This window comes from Prosopis cineraria, unplaced genomic scaffold, assembly GCF_029017545.1.
Source record: "Prosopis cineraria cultivar Desert tree isolate PC_DT_omini unplaced genomic scaffold, ASM2901754v1 PC6, whole genome shotgun sequence".
In the NCBI taxonomy this organism is placed as follows: domain Eukaryota; kingdom Viridiplantae; phylum Streptophyta; class Magnoliopsida; order Fabales; family Fabaceae; genus Prosopis; species Prosopis cineraria.
In genome coordinates, this window is record NW_026555337.1 from 1,250,049 (window position 1) to 1,266,664 (window position 16,616).

Consider the following 16,616-nt stretch of genomic DNA (forward strand, 5'->3'; position numbering starts at 1 on the left):
ATATCATATAAATATCATGATTTCGTCAAAAGATGTTAAGCTCTTACTATTATTTATAACTAAAGGTATAATTAATATAATTTAACCTGTTTGAGGCTTAAGAAGAACAAGTCCTTCCTGTACTAAATTTCTCCATGAATGCAAATAATAATAACAAAGACAAAACCTTTCTATCCAACTAGATAAATAACCAAAATATCATGCATGATAATAAATAAAGAGAAAGAAGAAATACCATTAGGGGTCTAACTGCAAGACCAGCGAGCTACAGAGAGCATGGAAGTGAGCAATGCCGAAGCAGTGGCAGTGTGATACCGAAGCATCGACTCCACGCAGTTGCTCAACTCCACAGGTGACTTCTTGCAGCAATGAAAACAACCTTTCATTTTACGCCTAGCATTCTCATCTTTTCCTTCTTTTATTCGTCATCTTCGAAGTCAAACTTGGTCAAACATCCTTCATATAATATATGGTAGAAGTGCCCCACTCCCACTTGCCCCGCGGAGTCATGGAGGAGAGAAGGTCATGTTTAGATAAGCGAGACTTGTGAAGTTGCCTTCCCAAGAGTCTCTCACTTGGCAGTCAACTCTCGTTGTGACGGAACGTTGTCTGCTGGTCTTAGGTACACTGTCTTGTTCAATGCTCGAGGATCATCAATTGTTTTGATCATGTACGTCGCCACATCATCTTCATCCACATACACAACTTTAACGTTGCCATCTCCGAAGAGAGTAACCTTGTCAATGGGAGGGAGGAGGGTGCACATCTGAGAGAGGTTTCCGGCGAAGTAACCGACGAAGCAGTTGGCGGAGACGTAGGTGAAAGGGATGTTGGCTTCCTCTATGGCTCTTCTCACTTCCATCTTCTCATCAAACGTCACTCTTCCAGGTTCCAGTGCATTCCCCATACGAGCTGGTTCCATCCTAAATTCTGAAAGCAAAAATCTCTTTAGGGGTCTAACTGCAAGATAGACGAGATACAGAGAGCATGGAAGTGAGCAATGCAGAAGCAGTGGCAGTGTGATACGAAAGCATCAACTCCACACAGCTGCTTAACTCCACATGCAACTTCTTGCAGCGATGAAAACAACCTTTCATTTTACGCCTAGCCTTCTCATCTTTTCTTTCTTTTCTTTGTCGTCTCCTCCTACAAGCAAATACCCGATCTTCCTCTCTCCTTTATTTTCGGTCCTTGTTCAGACTCCCTTTCTTTTTTCAATCCTCCTCCTTCTTCACTCGGTCCCCTCTCAAAAGCAGAAGCAGGGAAGAATTTATTAGAGCTTGCGTGTGAGATGGAAAGCTCTTTACGTGCTTCACTCCTCTTGCTGCGTTCAGAGATGTTCTGCGTGTGTGCGTGCTCTGCTCGCTATCTTCGTTTTCATCCAGGGGATGGCTTTTTGCTTCTGCGTTTGGTCCGAGTCTGCTCCCTCTCTGCTTTTCTGGTCGTGCGTCTCTACTGTATGGCCGAAAGGCTTGCTCTCTGCGTCTGCATGTGCGTCTCTGGTTCTGTTTCCTTTCTTCTACTGGCCAAAAGTGTTTTGCATGACTGGCATTTCTGCTATGCTCTTCTCCTTCGTACGCCAGTCTGCTCTTCTTCTGCGTGTGGCCAAATGTTCAGGTTTACTGTCTGCTTTACTCTCGGTTTCTTTTCTTTGTGCCTTTCGTGTATGTGTGTGCGTGTTCTGGTCTCTCTTTTCTCTTCTTCCTTTCTGCATTTCGTGACTGGCATTCTCTGCTCTCCGCGGTCGTGTGTGCAAGCCAAAAGGACATAAGGGTCAAAGCTCATGTGTTCTAACTAAAAGCAGGATTGAGGATAGGAAATGATCCTTCGGTTTATATATATATATATATATATATTAAAAACCACAACTCTTGTTTTCTTTTTTGTTTTGCTTGTTAATTATGTCCATTGCCTTCAGAAATTAGATTAAGAGAAAAAAATAATTTTGAATTAAATAAGGATATTTTTTTTAATGGAAAACAATAAGTTAAGGAGAGAAAATTAAAAAAAATTGACTCTCAAAAAGTTGATTTCTAATATCTTGAATTGTTGAGATAATTTGAAAGAGACTTTGCAAGATTTAATCCAAAAAAAATTATTTTCAAAATTAATTTTGAGGACCAATTAAATTTATTTATCTTCTGTATATTATTATTATTATTATTATTTTGAAAATATAATCCTGAAAAGGTTAAATTTTATTTTTATATTTTTATATTTTTTGGTTATTTTAATGAATAGAAACAATAAGATCCTAACCAACAAAAGATTATTTAGGTTAAAATAAAATTAAAATCTATTAATTAAAGATTTATTTTATTTTATTTTATCTATATTAATAAAATTTTATTATTTTTTTGGTTGATTCTATTATCATTTTTATTAAAAATACCCAGACAAAATATAATGTTTATAATCATACTAACACATTCATCTCATAGCCAATCCAAGCTTAACATTTCATATTCCAATATCACATAGCATCTATATACATATAATCACTAAGCACTTTATCACAATGAGTTATGTTTTATATTTAGATAATAGTTCAAAATTAATATATTCATCAACAAGCTCATTTTGCTCATTTTAAGCTATCCATAATAATGCTTAAAGTGCAAATGCAGACAACAATGATATACAATAATTAAATTTTTTATTACCTCAACTCTTGATTTACCAATCAAGAGTACCCTTGAATATTAAATGGAGCTTCTAATAAGCTTAATAGCACCAACAATGTTCAATCTACAATTAAACACATCAATAGTCATCAATGACTAATTATCCTTAATTAACTCTAATCAAAGCCTAAACCCAAACTTATTATGGTCATTTATCCACAACCAAATCCATTTTTAGGTTTTATTAATTCACTCATTAGTCTAATCAACACTACTAATAACTCATAACTTTCTCAACTCAACTAATTAGTTATATAGTTTACTCCAAACCTCACTTTAAAATTCTAAAACATCAATAGCATCATAACCTAAAGGTTAAATACTTAAATAAACACCTATTAATCCCATTGAAGTTAGAACTTTAAGCAAGGTCACCACCCATTTTTGAATTCTCAAAGAAATACCCAAAAACAGTGATAAAAATGCACAAGAGAGGAGGATAAGAGATTGTAGACACTTACCTTAGTAATTAGAAGATCCAAATAGACTTAATTGATTATGCACAACAAATTCTAGCAAAGCTCTTATCACTTCCTTTTGGACTCCCACTCAACTCTTTTATTTTTTATGCTGAAATACAAATTTAGAGGCTTAAAAATAGAGTTTTGGCTATAGCTAAGAAACTTTTGGCTATGGTCAAAGACCAAAAATTAAGGTTCTGAATATAGTCTATATAATCAAGCTCAAATGTGGCTTAATACCATCTAAGGTCAAATTATAAGCCCTAATTAGGGTTCGATAGACCTATTAGCCATCGATACATTATCTTTTGATTTGGGCTAACTCTTAATTGTTTAATTTGCCCTTAATTACCTAATTAACCTTAAGTTAAATTTTTTAGAATGTTACATGATGTGTTTTAGAGCAAGCATCTTATCCGGTAGTACATTACACAGTCATCAAGATAACATGATGCTATCACCAAAACAACTCTAAGGAGTGAATATCCATCATACCCCAAACTAAATTTGACATCTAAAGTCCAAATAAATATAAAGAACTCCAATAATAAAATAGATATTAGCATCGATCCTACTTTACAATATAATAGTTCACCAAAGTTGACACTCAATCACACAATTATATCATTTTCATAATTAAATCACTAGAGAGTTTATACCAACTAAGTGCCAATAACAAAGACCACAACCTAAAACCAACCAAAAGATCCAAGAAGACTTGTAACTCTTCAACACAATAATAGCATAGTTCACAATTTTAAATCTCAACCCTTTAATTATAAAACAAATAGAGGGGGAGATATCCAATAGATTTATTTCCAGCACAGAAAATTACAATTAATAAATTAACCATCAACATACTTACACTAATATTTAAGCCCTTAATAAATAATTCATAGCTCATATAGCAAGCTCAAGGTAATAAATACAACTAGTCAGTCAATGTAACATCTTGAAAAACTAATCAAGATTTAGTTAAGCTTAATGAGGGTAATTAAGTTTATTGATGTGGTGTATGGCCAGAGGGGTGTAAAAAATGTGTTTAATTGTGATTTCAGCCCTAAATATGAGTTCAAAGTGAAGTTAGGCTATGTGGGCATCAAAAGGTTAAAAAGAACTGAAGAAGGGTCCTCTATGACAAATGCCACAGCGTGAAAGACATCTACCACAGTGCATAGAGGTGATTAATGAAAGATAGGCTTCTCTGTACCATGTGCTGTGGTGTGGGTTATATGCACTATGATGCATGGCCAATTTCTTGCTTAAACCAATTCATGTTTTGTTTGAAAATTAGAAGAGAGGAGAAAGGAAAAACGAGAGCACACCACTACCTCTACTAGGGCACGAATTTAAGAATCATTGGAGATGTTTTGGAGCTTCCTAACAGTCAAAGTAAGAGCATTATGCTTTCTTCTCTTATTTCCTTCCATTTTCATAAAGATTAAAGTTATGGTTTGGATTGAGAAAGTAATTTTTTTATCTATATGAGCTATAGGTTCAAATCTAATGGCTAAAACATGAATAATGAGAGTGAGTTAGAGTATTTAAACCCTACATTTATGGTTTTGTAAGTTGTTGGTTGTTAAGGGCCATTAATATTTGAAAATGGCAATAAATATGGTCATTGGGTTTGTATTGAAGCCATTAATAGTGGTTTGATGGTTCATTTATATCAATGTGGGTCATTAAAACTTAGGTAACATAATAGGTATGATGTAAAGTAAAGATTGTGCTATTGTATGAGTTGAAGTAATGGGCTAATGTTGGAAATTATTCGAATTAGAGTATTAATAGATACCCTTGTAAATTAATTGTAGACTAACTATTTTGGCACCATTCAAACTAGTTGGAAAGCTTTGGAAGTTGTTTTTTAAGGGGTAAACTTTTAATCTATCAAAAGTTAGAGGTAATTAGGGGAAAAATTTATTTTGTGTAGTTATTTATTTATTAATTATTTTTTGAATTTAATTGGTTGAAACTTATGTGGTGTTTCGAAAACCTGTTGATGCAAATGTGGCACTATTTGAAGTTGTATTGAATTGTTAAAAGCAAAATGTATAATTGTATATGTGTGATAAATAATAGTAATGGAGAGTGTATTGTTGTGTGATATTGGTATGTAGAGTATGGTGGAGAAAGATAATTATGAAAACATGTTATGATGTGGTTTATGTGTGTTGCATGGCATACAACTTGTTATTATTACATAGCATGATCGTTAGCGACAATTTCGCCTAAGGGGAAGAGTAGATCAATAAATTCATGTGGTAACGGCATCTTATCATTGGAATCAAAAGCTTGCCCTAGCATTAATCATTAGAATTAGGAGGTAGCCAATGTCCCATGATTGATTTGAGACTATCCCACCTGTTCTATAAGGGACTCGAACCTAACTAATCTCCACCAATTTATGAAGAGGCTAGATTAGGGGTACGACACCCCATAGTTGTTAATATTAGAAGAAATTATGGTAAACAAGTGAGTGAATTAACCTTATCCTGATAGCTCCTCATAAGTAGAAGGTTAGGTTAGTCCAAGTTATGGACGAAGTCACCGATTTCATGTCAAAGGTAACAGGAGGGTATAAAGCTGACATTGATCATGCATTTATAGTTCCAGCCACATGTTTATATTATTGTGGTTCGACGTGTTTTAGGAGGTGCATGGTTATTATTATTGCAACCTCATTATGTGCATTCTTTGAATATATGAGATGATATAGGTTGCACACCCAGTCATATAGTGGTTATTTTGTGGTCGAAGCTATATTTGATACATGTGTATGTGATGTTTGAGTTTATTTTTATTTACATCTACAATTAATTGATATGCAACTATATAGGTTAGATTGATCTTATTTATTGAGTGGTTGTACTCACCCTTTATTCTTCAATATTTTTAGAGCCCAGGTCATCAAATTAAGATTGGAAAAAATGACTAAGAGGTATAGGATTTTGAGTAAATCCTACTTATAGGCCTCTCCATTTTAAATTATGTTTATTAAACATTGTTAATTTACCAACTAAAACTTTATTCCATGGTTTTGTTTACTTGCATTATAGTTGAGAATACCTTATATGTTTTATGCCTTCAGCTAGGGAGTTATGGTTGTAAAGCTTATACAAGGCTGAAATACTAATGCAAGTAGGGTAAACTATATTTTGGTGGTCAATGGTTAACTATTAATGATTTTATGCAAAATTACCTCCCCTTTTTATTTTTGTGAATCTAGGATAACAAGTGGTGAATTTTTGATATATACATGTTGATTTAGTTGTAGTGTGTTGTATGAGTCCAAAATGATCTATTAAGTGTAGTCTAAGGATTGGTATAGGCTTTTGGCACCTTTGTTGTGATATGGGCACCTTAGTTGTGAGTAATTGTGAAAAAAAAGTGAGTTTTGTAAAGGTTGTCTAACTTTTGATTAAAAAAATAATTTGACTGTGAAACATATGTCATTAGCTAGAGCTAGAAAAAGGCTCTCTATAGACAACTATATCACTTCAATCAGATATTGCATGAAAAAATAGGACGCGTTAGAAGTTCATCGTAGGTGTTGTTAGATGACAGCAAAATTTGCTGTTAAACTTAAGCAATGCACCATGGTGCATGACACAGAGGCAAACACGTCGTAGCACACTTACAGCAAGTCATGGTGTATGTGGTACTTTTTACACAATTTACTATTTAAAAGTTTTACAAATGTTTTAAAGTCGTGATGCATGTGCTAAATTCATGAATCATAGTTTAAAACTTATGTGAAAGCATGGAAATCAAGGAAAGAACATTTGCTAAACTTTAAATTGTGAAAACTTAGGACTCCCATTGTGAAATTCTACAGTTTTGGGTAATTATCTTGATTTTGGGAGATTAGGGGTGGATTAGTAAGGATAATATTACTTGTCTATCCTGGAGATTTAATAGTTAACAACAAAATGCAGTGGTGCAAATATTACAAAATGAATATCTTAAGTTGGTAAATAAGCCTCAGACGCTTTTCCCTTTTCTTTGACAAAGTTAGTGCTTGTAAAAAGTTAAATAGGAATGAGTATAAATAACCAATAACCAAGAAAAGCTCTAAATCATGCACAACAAGCTAAATCAAGAAGGCATATAAGACAGCATCTTAAAATACAGCAAGATAAATAGTGTAACATCATAATATACTAGTATCACATCTCATGATGCTAATAAATGCATGATCTTAAACTTCTTATTTCTTCATTATACTACTGACTAAATTTATGGACTAAAAATTCAATAGAACTAGATTTATGTGACTGAACTAGTTCAAGCTCTCCAATTATGGGGAAACACCTAACCAAAGATGCCTCACTCAAGCTCGAACTATGGATTCCTCAAATTCTCAAACCCATTAGGATATCGCAATTGCCCAACATCACATCCAGTCTAAGGTGATATAAAAGGGTAATGGTTCAAGGCACATATACTTAAACTTAGTCCAAGGTAAGATTCAAGGAAACTTGACTTGATTACTACACCCAAGCCAAGGTGAGTTTATATAGTTCCACATGAAAAGAAAACTGCTCTTCCTAGGGCATCCTCCCACCCATATATAATCATGCAGATATACGTCAATCATAAATATGCATTTCCATATCTCATGGCATAATAAAATTAACCAACATGTATAAAATGATATAATTAAATTACCACAAATATGCAGTTATTTTTCCACCATTTCATAATAAAATCTATCCAAGAGTATACAATTCCAATATGTTATGCTATAACAAAAATTTTAAGGAAAAATCCCACTTGCAATTATTTATCTAAAACCATAAACAAGTTTATATTTAAATAAATTAAACTTTATCATATTCACAAAACAACTCAAATTAATCTAACAAGCAATAACATGAGTTAGAGATCCCTCGGTTACCTCAAACCTTTAAGAAATTAAAGGTTATCCTTATATTAATGACTTCTCAAGCAATAAATGAGCTCACACAACTCACCACAAGATTAATATACAATCCATAACAATAAGTATCATTAAATAACTATTAAACATAACATTTCCAACTCTCAATTATCCACGTTAAAATACCAATAATTCTAACCACTAGTATAACTTTAATTTCAATGAGTTTATTAGCTCTCATTAGCTTCATTAAACTTACCATAAATTAAACAACAATAGTTATAACAGCATAAGCTCAAATTCTTTCGTAAAGAGCCTAGGGTTTGACAAAAATTGAGAAATTTTGACCTTTAGTTTAATCCATCCAAAAAGTGTTCTAAGAGCTAAACCAAAATCTAATAACCTCATTTAACTCTAATAATTTGTCCAGCAACATCCTATAGTCCAAAAATCATCATAGGGTCTAAATTTAAGGAAAAACATCAAAACCTTAATTCAAAAATTACGCTAAATGGAAGATAATTAACGTAGAAACATACCTTAAGTGATTGCTAGCAAAAAAAAAAGATCCCAAATCTACTAGAAATTACTGCCCTAGAAAAGCCTCTGTCACCTCTCCATTTCTCCCTCTTTTCCTCTATGTTTTTCTATAACTTCTGGCCACTCATAATTGAAATTTTGGGATTCATTCACATGCGAACAAAGAAAAAAATGAAGCTTTACAATTTGAGGGCTCTTTTGTGCATGGATAGAACATGTAAAACTTCATCCATGAGCAATTGAAGCATAGACTCCCCCATTTCCTTCATTTTGGGCCTACGGGGCCTATTTGGCTTTTGGAACTGATCCTAAGGCTATAATCAATAATAATTAAGTCTGATAGTCCATTCTAACTATTCCCAAACTTATGAACTCCTATCTTAATATTAATCACTTTTAATTAATTTTTTAAATTAGGGAAATAAAATTCAGGATATTACACAAGATTTTACTTGAATTATAAAGAAAGCTTGAGTTGAAGTTTTTCTAGAACTAACCTTAATCTTTATTAGATTCTAGGAGTAAAAAAACCCCTAAGGTTTACCAAGATAGAAGCCCACCATTCTTTACTTGCTCTCCAATTGTCTTCAAAACTAAGACCTCAATACTCGTTGCCACCGCCATTGCTGCTGGACTCATAACCACTTGTTGCCTTTATTAAAATCATGAATTGCTGCCCATAACAATGTCAATGTCACCACTAAAAATTATAGGGGAACGAGAGAGGAGGGAGAGTATTTGGTGAGGGTAATCTTGTCATTTTCACTTCCCAATTAATGACACTTAAGGACCTTATTTGAGAAACTTTTTCAAGTCCTTCTAAATAAATAAATATCTGGTGGAGTCTTTTTTTAACAATTTTCCCCAATTATTAGTATGTGAGTAGATTTTACAGCTAATAAGTGCTATTTAGGCTAGTATTGCTATGATTCATCATCACCCGTAAACTATGATAGAAGGCTTCCAAATGTTTGGTCTAAAGGTCGTCGTCTTCTAGTTGTTCCCCTACCTATGAAGTTTATAGTTTCAATTTTAACAGAATGAAGGCATAGAATGGAAGAAAATAAAATTTCTTCTCCACACATGATCTTTGTTATAGCATGAGGATGAGATTGGAAGGTTTACATATACTTCATCTGTTTAAAAATGTAAGGCATTTTTAACTAAATCTCATCTCCAATAAAGTAGTTACCTACTTTCAAACTAACCTTATCTTTTTATATTTATCTCTATTAAATACCTTATAATAAATATAAAGTTATTATCAATAAGGGTACTTTTGAAAAAAATAATGATTACACCTCAAAAGACTAAAAATGCCTTACATTTTTAAATATTCAACTCTTTAAAAAATGCCTTATATTTTTTAATGAAAAGAGTAATATTTTACAAATTTCCCCTATCTTTTTAACATAGTTCTGGCTATTATAAGGTGTGATGAGGCTTCTTGTTGTATTTATTTGTTGTTTATTACAATTCAATATTTCAATTATTGCCTTATAAAGTATTAAATTTTGATTGTTTAAATTTTACCTAGGTAAGAGAGAAAAGTTATTGAAAAAATTCATTTATAAAAATAATTAATACATCATTTTCTTTTCTTTTTGATGCAAAAATTAATACATCATTTTCTGCTATAAGCTATCTCTAGCTTACTTATAAAATTAGATTTAAGGTTTGACCAAAATTAGAAAAAATAAATAGTTTTTAACTTTGCTCCTATTATATATATATATATATATATATAAATCATATATTTTTTCTTTCCAACATTTAATGAGAGTAAAGAAAAAATTTATAATAAAAATTTAATAATATGATTTATAAATAAGATTCAAAACTATTTCTATCTATTTTATAAATAAGCTGGGAGGAAATACAGAAAAATCTCATATTCCATCTTGATATTCAAGGGGAGGCATGAAGAACATGAGGTTTGCATGATATATATATATATATATATATCACGCATGCATTTTTTGTGAAGATATGTTACACTGATTATCATTAATGCCCATGGCTTTCGAAAAAGGTCTACTATTTTCTTTGACAATAATATAGTAATCTTTTTTGTTTTTGTTTTGCTAAGATTAGAAAGACTTTTTGTCATGACTTTCGTCATTGACTAGTCTTAAATCAAAAAATGATTAAACTAAATATTAAAACTAAGAATCAACCTTAATTAAAGTTATTTTAACAATTGACTTTAAAATTATTAAGAACAATGACATCCCAAAATTATTTGAAAGTGAGCATAAAATATACACATTTGAAAATATGTAAAAATAGTAGAAAAGATTGTGAAAATATGGAAATAGGTTCAACATTTAAAGAATGTTTAAACAGGGGAAAAATAAATATTTTTGCAAAATTGTGCTTATCTATTGTGACTTAGCAATCCTTTGCCGCGGCCAACCACACTAGAGTAGTTTTAGCACAAATATGATAACTCATAAAATTCAACTTTTGAAGCACCTAATTAACCACACAAACATGCAATTAAGGCAATCCAAGCATCTACACACAGGTAATTAAAAGATCCATCAAATGGCTCTGGATTTATCCCATTCCGGTGCCAAATGAGGATTCAGAAACACTTGGTGCCAAAACAAGCATATATGTTAAAAGCACCAAAATCAAGTGTTTCCCTTCTCAAGCTATTATCATTCATACCTCACATGCAAAAAAATACAATCATGTATACATCACACTATGTGTATGTGTGGGGCTTATAATAATCATCAAAACAACTTCATACAATAGGCCTTCCTCTAAAAACATGAAGGCCATACTACAAAATGTCTAAGTCTAACAATAAGGGCCACATGCAAATGACAAATAGTTAACATATTACAATCAATTCTTAAGTTAGAAAAATATGCATTCAATTACACTACAAGAAGACTAGAAGCTTTACAATAACAAAAGATCTAGTCATAATTTTTCTAAGGCTTCCCTTTTTCATTTTGCCTTGACGTCCCTTGGAAATATGTTAACTGATAAAAGTAAGATTATATAATCTCAATAACTAAGGCATATAAATTTAAGTACATAAAAGTGTGGCAAATACAAGCACATAAGTAAGAAATCATGACTAACAATCATGTATCATAAGATTATTAATCATTAATCACATGACATGTAATGCAATAATGATAATTATGCATTATCATATGAATTCAATCCTTATTCATTTCCTTATATCTTCTAACTAAATTCATGGGCTATCAAATCATATAGGATCAACTTGTGTGACTGGATTAAACTAGCTCTCTAATTATAGGGATTTACACTGCCAAGATACCTACTCCCCATTCTTGGACCATGGATTCTCCCTTCTTGAATACTAAGGTATCATAGTTGCCATGACTCACACCATCCCTTGTAGGAAACCGGTGGTCCTAGACAAGCATGCTTACATATGCCATCCTTGAGAGAAAATGGACATAAATACATTGTAATGCCTATTTGGATATGTCATTAGAATTGATTATCAGTATGGAAACCACTTTTTTATCAAAATTATCTGAACATTCCCATTTTTTCACAATTGATTATCTCTTCTCAGACTGTGTTTGGCCTTAAGCTAATATACCAAGCTTTTGAATATCAATTATGCCTATTCAAACATTCATTATTTGCCAGAATTTCAAAACTACCAACTATACCCCTTACATTTCAAGACTCATGATTTATGGTATCGTGCCATTTGTGGTGTCTTCCTCACATCTAAATATATACCTCTAGCATTCATTTTGTTAAATAATTTTATATATGTGTGCTTTGAACATTTATTATATTTTTATTAAATAATTTTATAAGTATTAAATGTATCACTATTATATTTTTTAAATAGATCAAAACAAATTTAATAATATGAGAAAATTAACCACTTGGTTTTTATAGTTTTGATCTAGTTATAAATCAATTTCTAAACTTTAATAATTTGTAAATTAGTCCTTATAGTTTTGATCTTATCATAACTTATGTCGTTAGTGCCTACCCCTTTAATTAAAAAAAATTAAATTGAGCACAAGGAAGATTATCACATTCAATGTGATAATCCATAGCATATTCGTTAGATATGGTTGGCTTTCATGTTGTCATTAAGAATCAACTTGTATATTATATCAACCAAATCTTTAGTTATTGCAAAACTAATGTTCGGTATTTAAGAATTATTTCTTTACATTTTATTAAATTTATTTGAAGTTAGATTTATTGACTTAGTTTTTACATACATTAAATTATTAATGTTAATATAATTTAAATTATATAATTAATCAAGTATATAAGTTAAACAAATTTAATAATATTAAATATAGCCTTATCAATATTTTTAATTTTTAAAAAAAATGTCCTTTATAGTAATTTTCATGTCTAAAAATGATTCTAACTAAATCATCCAAATATCTTCAATTTTATCAAAATTAATTTGAGTAAAACAATATCCAAACATGGTCACATTATAACATAATTAATTATAATCAAAATTATTTATATTAATTAATTTTTTTATAATCAATTATACCTAACTAAAATTCAAACGAGACTATATTCTATGCCAACCACCATACATAATGTAAATTTTCTATAACGCCCTTACTCTCTCAAGTGAACTCTTATCCATCAGTGATCATGCAACATGCTCATGTTACTCAATAACATGTCATAATTCAAACTTGATTAACTTATCTTATAATCAAGTACATATTATCAAACCAAGAATGAATAACCAACATTTAAATTTGATACCAATATCTTAAGCTCATGCTCATTAACATATCATCAAAATATAATTTAACAACTTTGTTCATGCACAATATCACCCTATCAAATCATGTATTCATGCTTTTGTTCAAAAAAAAATCATGTATTCATGCTTAATTCTTAGCATTATGCTATAAGCATTCAATTACTTAATCACATCTCCACATCCTCATACACATGCCATAATCAATACTCATTAAGATTTCAATAGTCGCAATGTCATCATCACATTATACTTCATAACCACATAACCCAAACCAAATTGATCATTCTATTTTATCATCAACAAACCCATAACTGCATATCACATAATGCTCAATAATCATTAACAACATGCTTGCATATCCACATCATCGTTTTCATCCTAATCAATAACATACAACTAATAATTGCAAACAACAATTATAGATGAGAATACAACTCCATTTACTTCTACCCTTGGGCTACTACCCTAAGAGTATAATTTAGATTCTAAAGGAGCCTTCCAATAAGCCCAATAAGCTCTGAAGTAGTCAATATATAATTAATAATTAATAGATAGTATTAATGACTAATCATCCTTAATTAACTTTAATTATAGTTAAGGCCTTAAACCCTTATTAAGCATGATTAAGCAAAAACAACCCTAAAACTCACTTTCAATAACTTATTTAACATTCATTAAACTTAATAAACAATGTTAGCTAACCTCATTAGCTTAAACTAAGTTATTTAGTATTAAGGTTAACTCTAAACCACTATCATTAGCTTAATCTAACCCAAAACAACTCTAGAGTTTTAGATTTAAGCACCCCTTTATGATAAATATTATCAAAACAATTTAAATAGCACTTATTTAATTTCAAACAACTTATAAAGTTCAAACCCCATGATTGGAGTTACTTCAAATTCAAACCTTAACCTTAAATCACTACACAAACTTGCTTAAGGATGAGATTAGAGTATAAGAAATGGATTAGAAGTGTTACCTTGAATGATTATGAGTTAGAATCTTTGCCCTAGTGATTGAGAAGTTGAAACCCTTGCAAAGTAGAAGAAAATCACCCAAAACTCACCAAAAGCTTTATCTCCCATGTTTGTTTCACAAATAGACCTTCAAGTCTGATTTTTTATTGTTCAGCATGACAAATACCACTTTCACCCCAATAAATGCCTCATTCGCCATAACAAACTACATAGTTAGCAAATTTTCACTTAAGTCCAATATTTTAGGCTCAGTTTCGGCCCAAAACCTAGTTTAGATCCCAAATAACTCCTATATGCGATCATAGACTCAATTTTAATCATAATTAAGTGCCTAAACAATTGATTAACCTCAATCATACATGATTTCTCAATTAACACTCAAATTCACAAAAATTCTAAATTAAATCATCAACACACATATCTCCTTAATTAAGTCATTAAACTCAATTAACTACTTAACTACTCTTATTTCCTTAATTAATTCCTAACTAAGACTTTGTGTTGAAATTAATAAATTTAAATAATTAAATACGTCAATATTTAATTAAAAATTTTAAGATTTTGTGTTGAAATTAATAAATTTTTAAATAAATAAATATAAATTATATTAATTAATTTATTATATAAAAATTATTATTATTATTTTTACTGAGTGTTCGGAATATTATTTTAGGCAATTTTTGCATTTAAATTTTAGAAAATGTTACTAATAACTAAAAACATTAAAATATAAATAAAAAAAGTAAAAAATATGCATTAAGTTTTTTTTGGGTAATTTGAATTATTTTTAAACAATATTTATATTTAAAAAATATATATTTGAGTTCAATATATATGATTTAACAATCAATTAACGATTCAATATATAAAAATAAAATTTTAAAAATAGAGAGAATGTTTGTGTTTTGTAACTATTAATATTACTAGAGGTTCATATAAGTTTTAAAAGGAGAAATGATGTATCTATAACTAAGATAAAATAGAATGGAAGTCAAGGTATTTTACTTATCTTCATTCAACCTATAGAAAATGAGAAATATCATCTCTGCCATTTTAGTTTACTCTTCAAGACTCTTCATATATATATATATATATATATATGGGTTTGTCCATAACTTTCATACTATCAAAATAAAATTATATTGATTATAAAAAATGAAATTATATTCAGCTTAATCTAATTATTAATAAGATTAGACAAAGGATAAATCTATTTCAAATACAGTTGAGATAAAAAATCATGGTGTTGCAATGGAGAATTTCAATTAAATTTTCATACAAACAAACTAGATTTGAGAGATAACTAGATATGAATAGACGAAGGTAAAAGAATGAATCATATTGTTGGTGATATTTTATAAATTTTTTTATGATAAATAGTCGGGAGTTGAGTGAAAATTTAAATTAAGCAAACAAGAGAAGGACTGGAATGTTGATGGAAAAGTTCATAAATAGTCAACCAAGCGAATCCAATTCATGAGCGTGAAGTACAAAAGGTTGATTTTAGTTGCTGAGAAGAAATTGAACATATTAATATAAAATGAGATTAATTAAAATAAAGTTATAAATTAACAGAGACATAGGGATTAATATAGAGAATGGAGAGTCTTGGAGTGATGGATGTGTAAGAATAAGAATGGATGGCATTGTTTGTGAATAAAGCTATTGAACAAGGCGATAAGAGTGGTCAGATAAGACACCAAAGAGAATCGAGATGGACAGGGGCAGCTCCAAAGCACATAGTGAACGTGGAGGTGACATGCACTAACTAATAAAAAATTTAGTGGGTCATGCATGCAAGCTCATTACATAGCAAATGGACAAGTGATGAGATATCCACACCTATCTTGCAAGGACTTGTTCGTGGCCGCATATGTGCCAACCCGCTCAATCCCTATTCCCCTAGCCTCCGCCCCGGGTTTTAACCTGCACCGGGTACGGTGCAGCCTCCTATTATTATTTCTCTAAACCCCCCCCCCTTCTCTCTCTAGGCTTCGTCATCCAAGCCACCCGTGAAATTATTCTCACCATTATTTTTTTTACTATATATTTTTTTATTCTGTCTATTTGTATAATCTGTATATATTGTTTTTAAAAATAAATTGATCTTTCATTAAAAAAAAAAGTTCATCGCATCTATTGATAATATTAGAGGTTAAAATCAAAATCATAAATAGTGTATAATGAATTTTATGACAAACAACAAAATGCTTTATTTACAAATTACAAACCATGCAATTTATTCCTTATATTTTATATAATATATGGGGAAACATATAGTGTCATTATGAAATACAGATACTACAAGAT

General features: G+C 30.6%; 1 pseudogene; it reads right to left on the reverse strand.

The window, feature by feature from the left end:
- Nucleotides 1-418: 418 nt before the first annotated feature.
- LOC129313187 (isoflavone reductase homolog) lies at nt 419-1,097 on the reverse strand (annotated as a pseudogene).
- Nucleotides 1,098-16,616: the final 15,519 nt, after the last annotated feature.